Below are 20,735 nucleotides of genomic sequence, written 5' to 3'. Positions count from 1 at the left end.
CTCTCCCTCGTGCCCCAGGCTGTGGGTCAGCCCAGTCAGCCCTGCTATGGGCACACAGCCCGATGCAGGCCCAGCTGGGATGGCAGCGACGCAGGTAGAGCTGCACTGACCTCTCCGGAGGGCCATTTGTGAACTCGAATCGAGGCGCCAAGTGCTCATGTGTCCTTTAAGCCAGGGGTGGACTTCCAGAAATTTACCCTTGGGACTAAAACCCCCTGTAATCAATATTTGCCGGAAGAGAGGTGGAGGGCTGGCAGCGGCATTTATGGGAGTGAGCATGTCCAGGGACATGCGGGTGCATCAGGGCAGGGAAGGCCGGGCGTGGCCCTAGACAGGGCACAGGGACATGCAAGGCACTGGGGAGGAAAAGGACCAGCCTCGGCGAGTGGGAGTTGATGCCCACGACCCGGGCCCTTCCGTCTCGTCTGGGTCTCCACCACCAGGAGCCTGTTCTTGCAACTCAATGCCCGCCATGGCCCTGGCCTCACCGAGCTGCCCTCGGTTCCCAGGACCTCTGGGGCCACTAGCTGGGCTCCTGCCTGGTCACTCTCCTGTTCTTCATCCTCCCCATGCCCCCGGCACCCAGCATTTGGCACACTCGCTGCAGAGGCTCCCATTCCATGGTACAGACAGCTCTCCCTGCACTCTCAGTGCCCGAGCATGGAGTAGGTGCCAATGAATGCCTCCTGGGTGAGTCTGACCACGATATGTATACAGTACAGCCGGGACTCCCCGGGGAGCAGGTTGGAAACTGCACCTGCTGACTTTCTTAAGTGTCTTTTGGGAAGGTGGGCTGGACCCCACCACATACTCCTCAAGGTCGTGAGGGGCATCGGGGTGGGACCTTCCAGAACCTTCCCCACTCCCTCTATTATCCAATGCTGACATGTGGGCCCCCACCCCTGACCTGGGGAGGCAAGGGCCGAGGAGTCAGGGAGGGTGGAGAGGAAGTGCCCCTCCCATGACACGCACTTTGCCCCCCACACCTTCCTGCTGGCAGCCCTGAAGGCGGGTAACAAGATGGAAGAACAGAGGTCACAGAAGAGAGAGGAACGGAGGTGAGCACCGAGTCTCTTTCCAGCGGCTGTCCAGGTGGAGGAGACAGGGCGCTGTCTGGGACCGGCTTCCATGACAGCGGGGCGGGGGCACTGTCCTCTGCGCTTTTGTACAACTTTGACATTTTCTATCATACGAAGCCAAATAGGAGAGGCTACAGATTTCTCTTGAAGGCACAAACTGAAGGGAAATCCACTACCCAGATGGAGTTTTAAGAGGAGAATTTTGGAAGATCCTCAAAGCAGGAGAGGAAATTGGTGTGATAGCAGCGTCGCATCCCCCAGAGGGAGGCTAAGGGTTTTTAAGAAGGCAAAGGTGACAACCAGCTAGATAAGAGGCTCAAACAGGTGAAAAATCAACTAACCGGCACAAGATAAAAGAGGTTATTAAGATAAGGGGATTAAGACTCAGGATGAGCTGGAGAATTAGCAGAGAAGGAGCTGAGTAGCCTCTGCTGTGGGTTGGCAGGGGCTGGCCAGGTCTCCTCCGTGGGCTGTAGCCTCCAGAGAGCATGGACCCCCAGAGGCTCAGAACCTGCCCCAGTCCTGACCTCCCCACTGGGCCCACCACAGAGCCACCTTTATATATCAGCTGCCAAAGCCACCTCCCGGCCACTCCAGCCCTGCGTATTAGCAGTAGCCCTTTCCAGAGGCTTCCAGCCTTATCAGAATGACTCTCCCACTGTCCAGGGCGTACCAGATTTGAAACAGTCCCCCAGAGCGTCCACACCACCACGCTGGAAGCCCCCAAGGCCGGAATGCAGCAGAAGTCCGAGTCAGGCCCCCCAGAGCTGTCTCCTGTTCCCACAGGCGTGGGCTGGGGGGCAGTCGCCCTTTGGGAGACCTCCCAGCACCCCTACCTTATCTGGTGGCCAGGAAAGGGGCATGATCTTGCAGTGTACTGGGATGTGGTGAGGGAGGCAGTGGGTGCTGTGAATGTGGCTGACCCTCTTGCCAGCATGCTCCCTGTCCCCATCAACACCACCAGAGTGCTTGCCGCTCCATGAGCTTCCCCTGCCCATGTGTGCCTGTGGCAGGGGTGCTGCCTGCGCAGGCCATGGGGACAGTTTATGCGTCAGGCAGCAGCAGCAGGTGCCCGCTGCAGCATTGCCCAGTCTCCTTTGATCTGATTTGGTCCTCACAGTCATCCTGAGAGGCAGGTCCTATCAGGACGTGTGGTTTCCAGCACACAGTGGTGCTCCCCGAGGTCCCTGGGCCCTGTCCCTTCTTCCTCTTTGATCATCAAACGACCCCACCCTCACTGACCATTCAATGGGTGGTCACTGCCCTGGCAGGCACCATGTAGCCCGGGGCACCAGGGCCAGCTGTGGCTGCTGGTGAGTGTTCCCTGTGTGCCAGGTGCTGACACGCAGGAGTGTGATGGTGGCCTTGCATTCCTCTTTCATCCTGACTGCTCACCACCCCCTTCCCAGGCACACACACACAGATGCATGGACACACACAACCACATGCACGGCACACACACATACACATGTACACAGATGCATGCATGCACACACATGTATAAGCAGACAGATAGATATGCATGCACACACAGAGACACACACGTACACACACAGCAAATCAGGATGCTGAAGCCAACCAGTGGCTGTTTCCCATCGGCATGGCCGCCACCTCCCAAGAGGGCACTGTTGCCCTCCTGCCCCAGGCAGGAGGCTCCAGGCTAAGGACTGCTTGCCTGAGGCTGAGCCAGTACAAAAAGGCAAGTCGCCCTCGGGAGCCAGGGTCCCAAGTCCCCGGGGGGAGCAGACGGTGCTTTTCTCTCCCTCACTTTTAAAAGACAGCTTTTTTAAAAAAAATGTTTTTTGGTTCCCAGGTAAACATGTCTGATGCAACCACAGTCCTGTCCTGGGTTGTCTTCCGGGCACCTGGGACCAGGCTGCAGCCTTGGGGAGGAACCCAGCAGCTCCTCCTCCTTAGGGAGGAGCCCAGCAGCCCCCAGGTGGGCATGTCCCGCCCGTCCAAGCTGGGCTGCCATGTCAGCAGTGTGCAGGAACCATCTCAGGGGCAAGACAGGGGTCAGGAGGCCAGGGGATCAAGATGTCCCATCCCACAGACACAGAGGCCAGCGGCCTGTGGTGTCATGAGAGCTCACTGGACAAACATGCCTCCACAGGGGAGCAGAACTCTTCTCTTCCCTGGGGTGGGGTCTCCCCAGTGGCCACACCCAACTTTCATTCCCAGCAGACAGCCTGGGTGCCCCAGGCAGCTCCTGGTTTCTTGGAAGGCCTCACTATTCTCATCTGTGAAATACAGCAACCCCCTGCTCCCTAGAACTAAACACGACTGTGATCACGCACACCTGCATCTGTGATGTCATCCCCAAGCCCCAGAATGCCACCCCTGGTCTTTCTACAGATTCTGATTCTAGTCCATTTTCCCAGGAGTCACGGCAGGCTGCCCGCTGTGGCCACCCTCTCCCGATGGTGGAAGGATGACTTGTGTCTTCATGAAAGGTGTGTCCAAGTCCTAACCTCAGTACCTGTGACCCTGACTTGGAAACAGGGTCACTGCATGGGGTCCTCATCCAATGCCTGGGGTCTACCTGTGAAAAGACAGGGGAGGAGACGCAGACAGAGGAGAATGTGCCATGAAGACAGAGGCAGAGATAGGAGCGATGCAGCCACGAGCCAAGGAACACCTGGAGCCCCTGGGAGCTGGAAGAGGCAGGAAGGATCCTCCCCCAGAGCCTTCGGAGAGAGTGCAGCCCTGCCGGCACTGGGATTTCAGACTTCTGGGCTCCATCACTGTGAATGAATCTGTGTTATTCTAAGTTACCTAGTTTGTGGTCATTTGTTATGGCAGCCCCAGAGCACTCACGCCCTGGGTACAGGGCTGGGAGCAGGGAAGGGCCTGGCCAAAGGTGTGAACGCTTCTTCCTCAGCCCCTCTGCCACCGGCATGAAGAAACTGCAGAAACGTCCCCGCTCCACACAGCAGGCGACCAGATGGACCCAGCACCAGCCTGACCTGGCTGCTTCCTGCCAGCACAGCTGTCTTCCCCAATCCCCATGTGCTGGGGGTGCATCCAAACCGACCCCTGCCCTTTTCCCCATGAAAAACCAAGGGGTTGAAGATGAAGCCTCATGTACCTTTATTTCCCCCCACAGCTCAAAAACAGTTCTTATACCCCTCTGGGATCCCCGCAGAACACACTGTCCTGGCGTTAATCCAAAAAGAAAACCGGTGACTCCTCGGAGAATGGTCCGTGACTCGGCAGATGCCAGTCTGCCCCGTGGGAGGGGGTCTCCAGGCAACACAGCCACACTGTGCTGGGAACCTGGATGGGCCCCATCACTGGGGTCACCTTCTCCTGCCTCCCTAGGGCGGGCTTTGCAGCCCCGACAGCTGCCTGTTCCTCCGGCTGCTCCTGGAGAGGGGCCCATTCTCAAATCCCCTGGAATTGGCCACCGAAGGCCCCCCTCTGCCTCTCGAGCCAGCTCAGAAGTGTGCATGTCACTGATGCTTCTGGTGACACCAGCAGTACAGGCAGCCTTCACCATTGGGTCACAGTGAGAAAGCGAGGCCTTCTGCATTCTCTTCCCAGCCTCCTGATTACATCAAGGGACAAGAGTATGGGTCTTTATGGTGGCTCTGCCCCTGCTCATCTCTCTATTTAAGGGAGGCAGAGTGGCCCTGGGCGCAAAGCTCACAGCAAACAATGTGAGTCCATGTGGCCAGAGCACACAAAAGCTAACGTGTAGTCAGTGGTTCGTGTTCATTGTGCATGTTTTCAGAGTTACCTGCAATTTATCACAGGTGATGTTGATTTTTTAACTGCAGCAATGATTAACACATCTTCTAGGTATAAATGTACTTCAAAAAGAAGTGAGTTGATTTATTAAAGATCTAGGTCTTAAATAACAGTATAGGTGACATTGGATTGCCAAGGTGGTCTGTGCACACTGAAAGCTGTTCTAAAAATGCCAGAAGCTGCTCAAAATGTGGGGCCCCTTCCTGACCAAGAGGCTCCTGTGTTCCCTTCCCCTGCGGGCAGGGACCAAGCCTTGGTTTTCACCAGGTCCCCTTCCGGGGGATCCCACGTGGAACAGCAGCGGGGGCCTGCAGGATTATCAGGAGTAGCCTGCAGGGTGCGACGGGCTCGGGCTCAGGTGAGGCGCGCAGCGCCACTAAGCCTGGTTCTATCCTGAAAGGGCACCTAAACGTGAACAGAGCCGGTGCCTGCAAAACCTCCAGGAAGAGCTGGGTGCGAGTGGGCGTTTGATACACGCTGCTGGCTGTCAATACCGTGTGATCCACACTGGATGCTGAGCGAGAAACAGAAGAATGAAGAACACAGAAAAGTAAAGAGCCCTCTAAACAGCCCAATCAAGCATCATGGAATACCGCGTGCCAGGTCTCATTCATGCCTCTCTGGCACTTCCCGGGTCCTGCCGCGTCCGTCCGCTCCTGGTTTGCTCACTTTTCTCACAATCTTACTCATCTGGTTTCCTAGACAGCAGTGGGTGAGAATGAGCATTGACAGCCCCTCCAGCAAGGAGAAGAGGAGGAGTCTGGGGCCATTGAGAACAGGGAGAAACAGCCCACAGAGTGCAATATCCCCCAGGGGACAGGGGGTCCCGGCTACGAGGTGAGCTGCTTCCAATCCCAGTCCTGTCATGTAGTAGTGGGTGACTCTGGGCAGGTTTCCTCACCTCTCCGAGCCCCAGTGTCCCCATCTGTAAGATGGGGACAATAATAGAACTTACAGCATAGGGTTGTTTCAAGGGTTAAAGGAGATAAGTCATTCCAAAAGCCCCCATAAAATACATGTTAATCATTATCAAAATTTGCTGTTATAATCACACAAGTCAGTAGGAAGAGAGTTCCAGTGTTTCTCATGCAGACCTCAAGGTTGCATGTAATGCATTTTGGGATATCCATGGAACAGGGCAAATGTGTTTAAACATCTGAGCCTCCATGGGATAAGCTGCTTTTGTGTGGGAAAGCCCCCTCTAGCCTGAAGATGTGGCTCCCTGAGGTCACAAATTCCTGGGGCTATTCCTGCTCTGGCAAACTGCGGGGGCTGATGACGCCAGTACTGTCGCTAGGGCTGAGGCCCAGGAATAATGAATGGCCACAGCCAGGAACAGGCGCCCACCAGAGACAAACAGCATGTTCCTTGCACATTCAAAGCAGACACAGTTTAAAAATAATGAACAGGGCGGGAGGACAGTTATTTGCCTGCAGTCATTCGTTAAACTTCAATTTAAAAGCTGACCACAGGCTCAAGCTGCCGGGAAGCAAAGCCCCAAGTTGGCATGACTCCCGAGCGGCCCACCAGGCCTGGCTGCGGGTGATGGGTGGGTGTCCACTACGGCTGCCCAGGAGAAGTCTTTCGTTTTCATTTTCTTTTTTGCTACATTTGGAATTCTTGTTAGAGCCCTGGATAGCAGAGGCTCCATATAAGTGCAGCCCAGATAAGGTGGCTGCAGCTGGGAGCCCCGGGGTTACCGGCTCCCCAACAGCACTGTCAGCACCGAACACACAGCAGGGAGCCCCAGGGCAGGCCCGCAGCCCCCAAGGAAGGTCTGTGCCCGAGAAACACACGGCATTCAAACCGCTGCTGGTGTGTGGCCCCTTATCCACTTTCCCTGGAAGGAAAGGCCCCATGTGGTGTCCAGAGGGCCGCTGTAGGAGGTGTTTGCTAGACTGGGCCAGAGGGCAAAAGTGAGGGAGCGGCTGACACACTCCAGCCCGCAGATCCTGGCCCAGGATGCTGGGACCTGGAGAGCACGGCCCTGCGTGCAACACCTGCCAGGTAGCAGGATGTGTTGTAGAGGGCTTGCTGACCCCAAACACGCTGAGTCACCCGCATCCCGGCCTCCCCGCCCACTCCGCCGGTGGGACAGAGCGGCTGACGTGTGGCCCAGGAGGAGTGAGCCCGGAACAGTGAGCGTGCACCTGCTGATGCTTTGTTCACCAAGCGGGGGTCTGTACAGCTCGCCCAGGTTGCAGCTGATGAGCTGAGGCTCTCGGGAGGGCATAAAACAGTCAAGATTCAAGCAGGTGAAATCTGAGAACATTGCACACACTCATGGGTGCGGAAGGCTCTGATCACATCAAATCTTACTCCCAGCAAATGCTGGGTCCTCACAGGGAATAAAAACAGAACCCACTGACGAGACGCCCGGCAGTGCGGGGGCCCCAGGGTTAGTCTTGCCGCTCCACTACCCATGGTTATGGGCTATATTGTGTCCCCACAATCCACGTGTTGATGTCTCAGCCCGTAGGACATGAGAAAGTGGCTGTACTTGGAGATGGGGTCTTTAAAGAGCCCCCTATATACCTAATGTAAATGACGAGTTAATGGGTGCAGCACACCAACATGGCACATGTATACATATGTAACAAACCTTCACATTGTGCACATGTACCCTAGAACTTAAAGTATAATAATAATAATAATAAGAGCCCATTAAATTAAAACAGGTCATTAGGGTGGGCCCTAGTCCAATCTCAATGGTGTCCTTATAAAAAGAGGAGATGAGGACACAGGCACACAGAGGGATGACCCTGCAAGGACACAGGGAGAAGGTGGTTGTCTGCATGACAAGGAGCGAGGCCTCAGGAGAAACCAGCTTTGCAAGGCCTTGATCTTGGACTCCGGCCTCTAGAACTGAGAGAGAATCAATGTCTGGGCTGCTTAGTGGTGGAAACCCCAGCAAACTCACACACCCGCCCAGGAGGGCCTTCCTGGGACAGATGGGCTACAGCTCCAGCTTCCTTGGGAAAAAGGGATTTCTCCCTGGCCACATCCGGAGGTGCTACAGGGCCCCTCTCCCAGGAATAATGCCCAGCACAGCCTGGCAGACTTGGGCTCAAATCCTGCCTGGACCACTTCCCAGCTGGTGACCTGGGGTGATCCCAAGCCCCGAGAGGGGATGGGTGCCCCAGCTTTGCCACTCACTCACCCCAGCTCTGCCACTCACTCACCCCAGCTCTGCCACTCACCCCAGCTTTGCCACTCATGTCTGACGCGGCCAGATGTCCAGGGCAGCAGCCACTATGCTGACAGTTCACTTCCATTTAGCCCAGCTTTGTGGAGATGCCGCGGGTCTGGGGCTTGGCTGGTATTCCCAAGCCCCGTCTCCCTGTCTTTGGCGAGGCCACACACGTGTGGTTTCAGCAAGTGGGTGCTGTGCTGGAACGGGCTGTGAGCAGACCTGCAGAACCTCGGCTGGACCCTGCCCTTCCCGGGCCCTCAGTCTCAGGCTCAAGCCTGTGTTTCTGGTTTTAATTAACAAAATGTGTTGGTCACTGAGAGGCCCCTGGGGGGCCCTGGCAAACATCTTTGTATGGTGTGTCCCCTGGGGGCCAGGATTCCTCCCACAGCCCTGTGCTGAGGCAGAGTAAGGGTAGGGGTAGGGATGATTCCCTCTGGGACAAGGGGGAAGGGAAGGGAAGTCAGCACTGAGCACAGGAGGGACCAGGCCACATCTCGCTGGGCTGCTGACCCCACCCCAGGTCAGTCCGCCGGGGGAGTGCCCTTGGCTGTGCCCAAGGAAACCAGAATGCAGACCTTGCTCCAGGGACGGAATGGAACTACCAGAATGTCCTTCCGAAGGATGGAAATCCATGTGATTTACGTACATAAAGCAAGGAAAATGTACAAGGAATACAGAACCACACAGAGAAGAAGAGGTTGCAGAGGGCGGTCAACTACTGTTTTTGCGACTTCTCTGCGACTCTAAAATGATCAGAAAGAAGGATGTGAGCAGAACGTCAGTGGTCACGTGACATCTGTCTGCGTGTGTTTACGGATCCATCCATATATAGTAAAGCCCAAAACCCGCCTGGGAGTGTGAGCCTGGAAACCCAGGATGGCGGCTCTGGGGAAAGAAGCAAGCTCTGGGGCCCTCCCTACACGTAACTTGTAGCTGTTGAAAGACGCCTGAAGCAAATACAGCCAGGTATCAGGACCTTGGCAACGCTGGGGTTGGTTCTGTTATTCTGTATGGTTCCTGTGTTTAGACCTTTCACAATCATTCATTATGCATGAACGTTTTCATTAATGATATAGGCGCGATAGGAGGTGGCCCCTCCCTGCTCTGAGAGCCCGTGCCACTTCCACACAGGCCAAGGGCCAGCACCCACGGTGAGCTGGCTCATGCTCCCACCAACCACTTCCCGAGGCACCTCCAGGAGGCTGGCCCTGCAATGGCCCGTTTCACAGACGAGGAAACCTGGGGCTTTAGGACTTGCCTGTGGCCCCACAGGGTAGGGATTCCCACCTGCTTTGCCAACCGCTAAGCCCATGTTCTAAGCACTGCGCCCCGTCCACGAGGCCAGACGGGTCACTCCTCGGGGCCCCCAAGGGCAGCAAGCTCCCAGCTTGCACAGGTCAGAACGTGAAGGACGCCTTTACAGGGCGGTGCTTACAGCCCAGGGCGCCTCTGTGCAAAACACCCAGGCCAAACACATGGGAGCAGGCTCACGGCCCCCGAGGGAGGAAAGCAAGCGGCGCTTCCCGAGAACATGGGAAAAAGTGGGCCTTGCGGGGCCCAGATCTAAGGGAGTCAGGGCCAGCAGCAGAGAGACCCTGACCCGTAAAAAGATGGGAAGGGGCAGATAAGGAATGAGGCTGGACTTATGAGAGGTCACCCTGATGAGACAGGGTTCCAGAAGGTGATGTCACCAGGAGACCTGGGGAGGCCAAGAGGGGGCCTGGGCACCAAGCTAGCTAACCTAGATGTCTGGTGTCCGCTGGTATTGAGGCAGCACCCCGATGGAGGCAGGCTTTGCAGGCCTGGGAAAGGCCTCTGCCAAGACAGAGAGGGGCAGGAGAGCCCCAGTCAGCTTGGCTCCATGACTGGGGTGGCTCCACAGGCCAGCCCTGTGCTCAGCGGGTGGGCGCCACAAGGCCACTTCCTGCCACCCACATCACTTTAGAGTGTGAGCACCCAGCAGCCCATGGAGCAGAGACGAAGGCGGCCCCACCCCCGGCCGGCTGGGGACTGAGTAACTCGTTCTCCTCTGCTCACAACAATCAGATGCGGGAGAAACTGGTCCAGCCTGCTGGGCTTGCAGCAACTGGAAGGTTCTTCTGGCCGTTGGTGGGCACCTGCCAGCAGGGAGGGTCTGGGCAGGAAAGAGCCACATAGCTGCACTTGGTGCAGGGACGAGGGTGGGGATTCCTGATGGCCTCGACCACGGCAGCTGTGTGTGTTCAGCAGCACACTGGGGCCAAGCACCCTTGGGTGCCAGTCACCAACAGAGAGCACCTCTGTCCCCCTCTCTCTGGGAGCCTTCGTGGGAGCCTGGTTGCCGGGCTGGGGAGGATGACCCACTGTGGCACTGTAATGGGACAAACAACCAGGTCCTGTCCCGAAGCGGCCTCAGCCTCAGGTTTCCAGACGGGGCCCACATCCTGACATTTCTAGGTGTTCTTCATGCTCCAAACTCTCCCAACCTCCTGTGGCCAAGCGCCCTGCCCCGGCCTGCCCTTTGGGGACAGCTGTGCCGTTCCAAGGCAGAATCTAGGTCTCGGAGCAAGAGAGATCTCTGCTCTCCTGCAGGAGCTGGGCCCAAATTGGAAACCCAGCATGGGCGCTGGAGTGGGCGAGGGTTCCCTTCAAAGCTGCCTGCTCTTTTCCTCTGCCCCAAGGAGATCAGAGGGTGCCATGTGGGAGCACGCACTCCTACAAAGCACAAATGGCTCTCGGTGCCCACACTGGCACCTGCTTTTCCGATCTGCAGAGCGCTCTTCCTGTCCTGGCCCCAGGATGTGCAAGATAGCAGGGTGGAGCCTTGTGGGAAAGTGGGGCGTCCTCAGCAGCATCAGGCCAGTCCACCGCCCCAGGACCAGCCACGGGGACACCCCACGTGCAGAAGCTAGACTCATGGAGCATCAATGACACATGAGACCTCTTCTGGGCTGCACACTGGTGCATGGTCAGTGATACATGAGGCCTCTTCTGGGCTGCACACACTGGTGCAGGAGAGAGGGAGGGAGGAAGGACGAGAAAGATTTCCAATCACTCAGTCTCAAACCTTTGAAAATTAGTGGACGCTTCTCTCTGCATAAAACCTGGGGTGCATCCTCAAGATATAAAACAGCTCAAGGAGCAGGAGCAGATGGACAGAAGCCCTTGGAGAAGCCGGGGCCTCGGGAGTGAAGAGGGAGCTCTGGATGTCCAAGTTTCCTTCTTGGTTCCTGCCAGGGTGTTGCCCGTGTGCAGGAGCCTTAGCCCCACAGGTGTGGGGGTTGAGGGCAAATGTCAGGGATGGGGGTGCCTTAAAGATGGAGAGACTGCAGCCCAGCGAGGAGCAGCACCACGACCCTGCCATTCTTGGGGCCCCATTTCCTCCGTCTCAGAGGGGAGCCTGTCAGATGCTGTGAGCCCTCGGGCCAGCCACCCTCTGAACACAAGGGACAGCAGGGTGAGGGCACAGGCGAGAGTGTGCACGCACCCTGAGGCCACTGAGAATGAAACATGAGGGTCTGTTTTTGCCCAAGAGACAGGTATGTTCTTGAGGTGGGTGCGGGGAAGAGGTAGAACTCTCAGGTGTCCCTGGGGCTGGGGGATCTCACTACCTCTGTAGCTCGTCTTTGAGTATTAATGCTAAGTCCCAGCACCCCATCCACAGCACCCCAGCCTCAGGGTAACGAGGCCTGGTACCTAACCCACAAAGTGCTCGCTGGTAGGGAGTGTGCAGGCCAGAGACTAAGGCATTCCAATTCTCCCTGGCCCTGTGCCAGGCCACTAACTGGATCCGCTGCACTCAGGGACACCATGTACTATGGTCCCTGCTCTACAGGTGAGGACAGCAGCCTCAAAGAGCCCAGGCCAACTGCTTCCCATGGACTTGCTGCCTCTTCACAGGTCAGGAGTCCCCTGAGACAGCTCAGGGCAGCCTGGGACCAATGCCAAATTCAGGAGCAGAGAAGGGCTAGAGAGGTGGAGGGTCTGCAGCAGGGACAGGATCCACCTGGGGAGGGCCAGGGCCACGGCTGGGTGGGGTGGCCCAGGACTATCCGAGCCAGGGAGACGGTGGCTGGAGGGTGGAAACCTTTGACTGGCAGCCCATAGGGGTGGGGTAGGGGGTCATGCCAGTCACCCACACAATGGCTGATGCTCACCCAGCGCTTGTGTACAAAGACCATCTCGGGACTTCTCACGGGCCGGCCATGAGCCTCACTTTACAGGAGGCAAATAAACTCTGCTGACCCTGGCACCTGGGGTGAAGAATTCCGGCTGCGTCTTCCTCAGCTAGGCCTTCTGATCAGATCCGAGGTGGTGCCTGCCACCATCACCACCATCAATCTCTTAGGCCCAGCCCCCTCCCTGCCCTGGCCCCACCAGCCCTCCAGAACAGGGTCACATGCCCCACCCTGGTGCCTGCTGGCTCTGGCTTGAATTTTGCTAAATTTGGGTGACTTCCTAAGGCAGCGGGGCGGCGGTGGGGGGGCGGGGGCGGTGAGGTTCATCCTGTAAGGAAGGCATCTAGCCTTCCTGCTCCACGGGCCAGCGTCGGGGCTCCTCTCCCTCTGGCCAATGTGGGGAGCCTCTCTAAAGTGCTCCCCTCCCGCCCAGGACCAGGAGCTGCCCCAAAGCAGCACAGTCCAGCAAGCAGGACGCCTGGACCCTTTAAGAGACCCGACTGCTGCGCCGCCGCATTCACCGCAATAGGCGGCCACAGGAGGGACGCACTGCTGCCAGAGTCCCGGCCCTTTAAGCGACCCACACTCCCCTCCTCGCATTCACCCTAATAGGCGGGCATACAAATGCAGTTGCCTGAAGCCGCAGCCCAGCGAATGGGACCCACAGCGGCGCGCCCTTTAGTTGACTCTTGTGTCTTATTCGCGCAATAGCTGGTCATGAGAAATCCCGCTGGCTGCCAGGAAAGGGGCGCGGAGATGCGGATGCCCCCCCCAACACCACGCTTTCCTCTGCTGACCATCCCCAAAGGCCGCTTTAAATGACAACCCGCCGCCCCCACCCCCACACCGAGCGCCGTATTCACCCCAATAGCACATCAATCCCTCCGCAGCGCCGGGCTACCGAGCGCTCCCTCCCCTGGCCGAGGAAGGCCCTTCCCCGCGAGGAAGCAGCTGAGAATGGGCCAGCGAGAGAAGGGACAAAGGCACGGGCGACAGAGCGCCCTCTGTGCTGTCCCTGAGTGCCTGGAGGCCCGTTGCCTCCTTGCTCAGAAGCACAGGGCACTTCCCAAGGGGCCATCCATGACCAGCAGTCAGAGGCATGCTGTCTCCAAGCTGGGGTGGTGCTTCTGTTCTGCCAGGTACGGCAGGGCTTACTGCAGGTTTGCAAACTCCCCTGGCCTTGGGTGAAGGGAAGGCGACCCCAGGCTGGTCACAACGGGCAGCCTGACCAGCTGCCTGCCGAGGTGGAGTATCCCTCAAATCTCCTCCCTATTTTCCACTTAAACTCCCTAAGAATGTACATATTTAGAGGGCATACTGTTCAGTTGTTGAGGCTCAACTTTCCCCTTCATCCTTGTCTTTGTGTCAGCAGGGTCAGAGGAGATCCATGGGCCAGTTAAGTCCATCTGCATTCACCAAACACAATATTAGGCATCCCAAGGAGGTGAGACACCCTAAGGGCTGCATTCCTAAATCAGAGATGATAGGACCCTGGGAAGAGTCACACACTCTTGTCCTTCCCATCCTAGAGCGTGGAGGAAATGAGCTGGTCACATCCCACACCAGCTGATGCTGGTGAAACCAGGACATGGTGGATGGGACTTGCTAGATGGGGGCAGCCAGTGTCAATCTACTGACCTCCCTGGGATGAGACAGTATGATGGCTTTCCACATGTGCCTCACTTAACCATAGAGCACCTACTGTGTGCCAGCCCCTGGGAAGAGAGCCCGGAGCAGACTTGCAGGCAACCGTGCACAGGGACAGACGCCGTGCACCAGCGGCACCCACCAGGGACAGACGCCACGCACCAGTGGCACCCACCATGAACCTGGCTTGGCCCAATCGCTTTCTCCATAGGAAGCCATTCAATTAAACAAATGTGATCATTTCAGTATAAATAAAGAGAAAGCAAAACACAGAGCTGAGAGCTGCTTTGGAATGGGTATCGGGTCAGGAACAGAGCCTCTCTCAGAGAGGCAGCATCCGAGCTGGGACCTGAATTAGATGGAGCCCACCAAGTGCAGATCCAAGGAGGGGCCGAAAGTAGAGGCACAGCCAGTGCAAAGACCCTGGAGTAAGAAGCCAGGGCTGGGGCCAGAACCCTGTGAGAAAGGAGGGGAGAGGGAGGGGAGGGGAGGGGAGTGGGAGAGGAGAACAGGGGAAGGGAGGAGGAGTGGAGGGGCGTCTAGGGCCTGTGGGGTCTGGAAAGGGATCAGGACTTACTGAGACCCATGGCAAATCTCAAAGGGCTCTAAATGGGCAAATTACATGAAGTGGTTTATCTTTTTAAACACCATGCTGGCTGCTGACTGGAGAAGGGCTAGGAAGGCCACGAAAGGGGACCCTACTAGGTAGCTGATGTGGAGCTCCAGGCAAGAGCTGGTAGGGCCAGGAGGGGAGTGGAGGCCAGCCCTGGAGGGATCAGCCGAATGTGAGGTGGGCTGGGAGGCCGAGCAAAGCATTTGCTCTCAGCCTGGGTGGCTCTGAGATTTGCAACAAAGGCCCTCTAGGAATTCTGGATCCCTCTAAGCCAGCCAACAAGGCTCATGTCCCACCCCCTCCCCATCTCCCACCTCGAGCCCTGGTCCTGAGGACACAGCTGGTGCCCACTCCGCTTAGTGTAGACGTCAGCACAAGGCAACCTCACACCCTCGTGGACACGATCCCAGAGGCCCTGGCTCAGAACAACTGTGATGCTAAGAGAACAACGCAGTCCTTAGTCCAAGTCCTTTGTACTCGACCGCCAACCCTACCACTCTCTGGAGCAGCTTCACTATCTGCCCATACATCTCCACAGGAAAGGTTACCCAGCCGTGGCCAAGACCCAGCCACCAAGGCCCCAAAACCCTTAAAAATCTTGACCAGCCCAACAGCCCCATCCTCAGGCTGTCAGTTGCCTCCTCAAACTGCAGGCTCGGTAAGTCATCAAGCAAAGCTGGCATCGAGAACAATATTCTTTTCCTTTGTGCCGGTCATAAGCAGCATGAGGACATCCGGGGCAGCATGCCTGTCCCTGTCAGGAGGCCAGTGGCCCTCACTTGCACCACCCAACATCTACTCCCCAGCACACCGGTGCACTCCCTGGGCTCCCCTGCCAACCCTGCAAGCAGTGGGCACTTCTACCCACCTGGCCCTTGTACTCCACAAGGGGAGCTGCACCTAACGGCTCCCTCCCCGACAGCTCCCTTCCTATCAAAATGACCGGGATCCTTTTGGCACTGTGCACCCCTGGGCCTCGGCCCCTCTACAACCCCCTGTCCAGGAGGTCAGAGCTTCCAGCTCCCCAGGCCTCTCCAGGAGAACTCCGAGCTGGGTCCACAACATTTTTCAGCTGCGGTCACAGACTCAGATTCACCTGTCCCTTGAATAATAAATGGGAATGGGGGTGGGATGCACCTTCTGTCATCTTGGGTAAGTTCTCCACTTGCACACTGTGCCTGTATGTGTGCAAACGTGTGCAGGCTTAACCACAGAATCAGCAGAGAGCACCAGTCCCCAAAACATAGCTGTCAGAGACACACACAGCCCTTCCACCCGCCGGCTTGTCACAGTGTTTCTCCCTCCCCCAAGCGTTACATGTCAGATTACTATCAGCACTCAGAGCGAGGCCAGGATTTCAGGAGAGAAACTGATACCAGGCATTCTCAGCATAGTAAATACAATCCTGGGTGGGGGCGGGGCGGGGGGTCTTGCATTCGTATTCTGTTAAGAGCTGAAAGCAGTCCTTTGAAGAACATGGCCTATTCATGGCCCAATGTGGACCCAGAAAGGAGCCTCCACTGGACATGCAGGATGGCTGCCTGGGGTTTGACATCTGCAGGGCAGCCTCTCTGAGACCAGGCCCAGGACTGCAGGTCAGAGGCTCCTCATCCGGCCCATCTGCTGTGTCACCTTTCCTAAACACAGCCTGGTAAGACAGACACACGCGGTGCCTGCCTCCTGGCACCCCAGGCCAGCCCCACATGCATGCAGGCAGACAATAGGATCTGCAGTTCTGGAGCTTGAGACCTGAAGGGAGCAGCCAGGCACATGATGCCACCCCAGGTTGCCCCAAACCTGCCCAATGCCTGCAAAGCCCCCACTCACCTGGCAGGTTCAAGGAACAGCAAGGCCCTGTGTACCAAGGAGGTGGGATAAAAACGTGCAGAGGGGCCTTACTCTTGGGGGTGGGGAGCAGGGTTTCTGTTCAGTCTGGGATCTGGATCAGCCCTGGTGCAGGCAGACCCAAGAGCATCTACCTAGGATCCCAAAGGCTGGCCCACTTCTCCAGGCTTTGGGAGGCTGTATCAGGTGGGGTGGGACCCTTACAGAAGTCTGCCTGTAAAAGGCACCTTGAAGAGACTGGGGCAGACACACAGAGGGGAGCAAGTTACGAAATGGCAAGAGAGGAAATCCACTCAGCCGCTGTGGCAGGGCAGACCCGCTCAGCCCAAGGATGAGGGAGGGGCAATGGGCTCAGCCAGGGATGAGGGAGGGGCAGGTAAGCCCACCCTGTGACCGCTCCATACCCCCAGAAGTCATCCCAAACCCTAACTCCAGTTGGCTTCTGACAGGAGGCAGCCCAGCGGTCTGGGTGGGGCCTGGGGGCGGTGCCTGGGAAGCCCAGGACGGGCCTGTTCCTCGGGGTGGGGGCTGCAGACTCCAGCCTCCTTCCTGCCTGCCCCACCCTCCCGCGCCCCCCTCCCCGGGAGGAATCTTCAAGTGCACAAGACCCTCTTGAGGACTTAGGCACCTCAACAATCCCTGAGGCTCCATATCTTCAGGGGGTCAGTGCCCCAGAGATGGGGGCTGTGGGCAAGCGTCCTTCCCTAGCCTGTAATCCAGGCAGCCCCCTGACTCTGCGGACTCAGACACAGCAGTCCTCCCAAGCCCGCAGCTGGGACGCCAGACTCTGATCCCAGACCCCATGCAGACCCATCAAGACCTGGCTCCTTGGAGCCCGCGTCGGCCGAGCTGGGGACACAGACCAACGACTGGCCAGGGTCTGTGGTGGTCAGACCCAGCCACCCTCCCTGGCGGTCCTGGCTCCTTTAAGCCCCACCAAGTGGGGAGCCGAGCTGGGCGCGCCGCTTCCCACTCACGGGCCCCACCCGCCCCAACCCGCCAGGCGCCGACCCGCCCTGGCCCGGGGCGCCCCCAGGCTCCTCCGCTCCCCCGCGCGACCGGCCCCGGCGTGGCTCCGCGCACTAGCTACTGCCAGAGTCCGCGGTGCTGCGGCGCGGGCTCCTGGATCCCTTCGGTCGGCCCCCCGCGGCCCTCAGTTCGCTCTGGCCCTGCCCGGCGGGGCCCTCCGTATCCTTCCCAGCCCGCCATCCCCCCGCCGTCCCCCGCCGCCCCCCGGGCCGCCGCTCTCCTACCTCCTACCGTGCCGCGAACTCGGTGCTCCGGGCCGGCCGGGCGCGCGGGGGCTCCGCTGGCGGCGCAGGCCTGGCTGCAGGAAATGCCAGCAGCTGGTCCCCCCGCGCGAGGCGGAGCGAGGGCGCGGCGGAGGGAAGAGGCCCAGGGAGCCCGGAGGCGGGAGGAGGAGGCGCGGCGGCCGCAAAACCCGGGCCGAATCGCGGCGCGGAGCGGGCGCCCAGGGGGCCCCCCACCGGCTGCCGCTTCTCCTCGCCCCCCAACCCCCCGCGCGCACTCCGGGGCTCACACTCACCCGGGCGGTCAGAGGTCGGGACACTCAGCTGAAAATGGCCAGGAGGCTTGGCAGGGTGGGCAGTGGTGAGTGGGGTCAGCTTCGTGGGATTCTCCAACTTAGGGGTGCAGGCCCCCAGCCCACCCTAGCCAGGGTGCGAGGCGCCTCCTCTCCCTTCCTGAACCCAAGAAACTGTCGCCGTTTCTCCCCGTCTCAGGAGCCATCAGAACACAAGAGGAGCCCCAGACATCTGAGCCCATTGTCCCTGCCCCTTATGTGCTAAGAAGGACCCTCAGTCACACTCTGTTTCTAACTGTACGTCTTTCTCAGGACCCTTTTGACAAGAACCTACCCTCATGTGCATTTCTTCCTGTGTTTTCTCCTCACCTTCTTCTACCCCCCAGAGACCTTTTTAGACCCCTCAGTTCTCTCGTATATAAAAGACATTCTAATTCCCCTAAACAGCATCCCCATGGGAGCTGAGAAGTCCTCTCCTGGCCCCTGGCTCCCTGCCTGTAGACCCTAAATTGGGTGTGAGCCCAGGGTTGGCCCCAGGGCGTTTGCAGCCGTAGTGTCCAAGCCTGAGGTGCACTGCAGGTCCTTCCTATGGTATGTCCCCAAATGACCAGAAAAACTGGGAGCTGGGCTCTGGCATCCCCAGATGTAGGTAGACCCCAAGAGGGCGTGGAGCCTTTTCCACGCAGAACCTTAAAAGGGACAGAACTGACCCTCCGCAGAGAGCCCTGGGCTCCTCCTCAGGCAGAACTGCCACTGACACGTGTGTTTCCACAGTTTCACGCTGCACGTGCATTTGGGAGACCGTAAGCCTGGCTATCATGGGCGTCTGCAAGACCTCCCAGCAGGGCTGTGGAGGGCGAGCGGCCCAGGAAGGTTCCTTCCAGCACCTGAAGGGGGAGCGGCACAGCATGCAGGCGCTCTGCCCACAACAAACCAGACCCCTTCCTGTCTCAGCCCTGGCCTTGCCCACCCCGTTAGACAAGTTGGTGGGTATCCTCCTGGGGATAGCAGCACCAGCTGCTTGTGTGCTGATCACAGGAACCCACGGCTTACGGAGGCGAGTGGGCTGCTCGGACTTGCCCTAAGCTTACCCCCAGGGCTAGCATTGCCATTCCATAGTCACCTTGTGAGGCCTTGGGATGCAGAACTGCTCAGTCAAGATGCTCAGGGCCGTGGTGGGACCCTGCTCCGCGTGGCCTGTGGCAGGCGGCCTCTGCCTCTCCAGGAGAGGGTCTGTGCAGCTGGGATCCACAGACACCTGCTGGGTCTGCTCTTTGAAGACTCCGCCCAAAGCTGAGGTGCTGCTGCCTGGTAAATTGCTGGTTGCTGGAGCCAATCCAAAGGGAATTAGGGAAGAAAACAAAGCCCCTATCCCTAGGGCGGAGGTCTCAGGGGCCGAAGTAGGGAAGGTTGCCAGTTGCTTGATGCTGGCTGTCTGGGGCCTGGGTTTCATGAAATGACACTGCTGAGGGCAGAGGTCAAAAGTCGAAGAGGCACCTGACAGAGTGGGGGAAGGGGCCATAGATGACAGCAGGGTGGGGCTGGGGTGGGGCAGGATGAGGGTCAAGCCTCTCACTGGGTGGTGTCTGACAGCCAGATGGCCATGCAAGAAATGAAGAACACGCCACCTGCCACGCTCAGCGACAGGTGTCGGTTGTCTGCCCCACTTCCCATCAGGCTCTGCATTTTTCCAGAAAGCCCCATTTCCAGCCTCTTGCCTGGTTTTGGAGAGGCAGTGAGCCGACGAGGTTGCCCCCAACAAGAGGTAGGTCCGAATCCTGCTGCTGCCAGAAAGAAGCTCCGTCACCAGGCAGTGGCTTGTTCCTCCTGGGACCCCGCTTCCTCTCCTGTCAGATGGACACGGCATCTGCGCCTGGTGGCCAACGCAGGAAATGAGGGCGTGAGAGGCCTCAGAGATGGGCAGAGCCAGGTGCCAATGGCACCAGCGTTAGGGGGGCACGCCCAGTAGGCCCCACCATCCAGGAGCCCTTGAGCAAGTTTGTGCAACTGGCTGTGCCTCAGTTTCCTCATCTGTAAATGGCGATGACCAGAGCAGTTTCCGCTGCATGAGCTGCCGTAAGTCCCCAGTGGGCCAACAGACTTTGCAAGCGCTGGCTGTTGATGGGCACTGGGGACCATGAGTGGACTATGGGAAGGAAAGGCTTGCAGCGCCCAGCTAGTTAGTTTGGAATTTATGGTAATTCAGAAAAATATGTCTGTGATAAGTAAGAATTTAAAAAATGCTTTGCAAGCACAGTGCAATTTAAAATCAGGGCAGTTCCAATCCAAATCTCCAGAATGGCAGTTCTCTGCTAGGGGCGGTTTTGCCTCCAGTTTCCAGGTGGCATTTGGCACTGCCTGGAGATAGTTCTGGTCATCGTCATTGGAGGTTGCTACTAGTGTCTAGTGGGTAGAGGCCGAGGATGCTGCTAAACACGTTGTCATGCATGGGACAGCCTCCACCACAAAGAGTGACCCGGCCCCAAATGCTGGTCATGCTGAGGTCAAGAATCCCTGCCCCAGAAGTGAATACATGTCCACCTGCTGGCATCACACCTTGGTTTTGGGTGGTTGGTCTAAGCCCCCAAAGCGTTCTGCTGATGGGGCCCCTACCCTGTCCCAGATTCTTCATCTCATCTACTCCTCCTGACACTGACTGAGGAGTGAATAAGATGGCTGTGGGCACCTTTCTCGTGTCAGACCCTTTTCTGAGAGCTTTAGACACTTGGTGCATTTAATCTGCCTCACAACCTTATGAGCTGGTTCTGTCGTGATTGGCTCCATTTTACAGATGGGGAAGCTGAGGCACGGCAGGCGAGGCAGTCACCAACCTCTCTGGCCCCCGAACTGTGCTCTGATCTGCTGTGCTCTGCCACCTGGTTCATGATGAAGACCCACCGGCTCAGAG

At 58.0% G+C, this 20,735-nt stretch overlaps 1 protein-coding gene across 1 annotated transcript in view; it reads right to left on the bottom strand.

Annotated features, from left to right (window-relative positions):
- OSBPL5 (oxysterol binding protein like 5) overlaps nt 1–17,676 on the bottom strand; it is an 85,889-nt gene extending 68,213 nt beyond the window's left edge. Inside the window, exon 1 of the mRNA XM_032153776.1 lies at nt 17,538–17,676. The gene's annotated coding sequence lies outside the window, so the exon portion shown is untranslated. The remainder of the gene's footprint in view (nt 1–17,537) is intronic.
- Nucleotides 17,677–20,735: the final 3,059 nt, after the last annotated feature.

This window comes from Hylobates moloch, unplaced genomic scaffold (genome assembly GCF_009828535.3).
Source record: "Hylobates moloch isolate HMO894 unplaced genomic scaffold, HMol_V3 SCAFFOLD_5, whole genome shotgun sequence".
NCBI classification, from domain to species: Eukaryota; Metazoa; Chordata; class Mammalia; order Primates; family Hylobatidae; genus Hylobates; species Hylobates moloch.
This window is presented reverse-complemented; position numbering and strand designations above follow the sequence as displayed.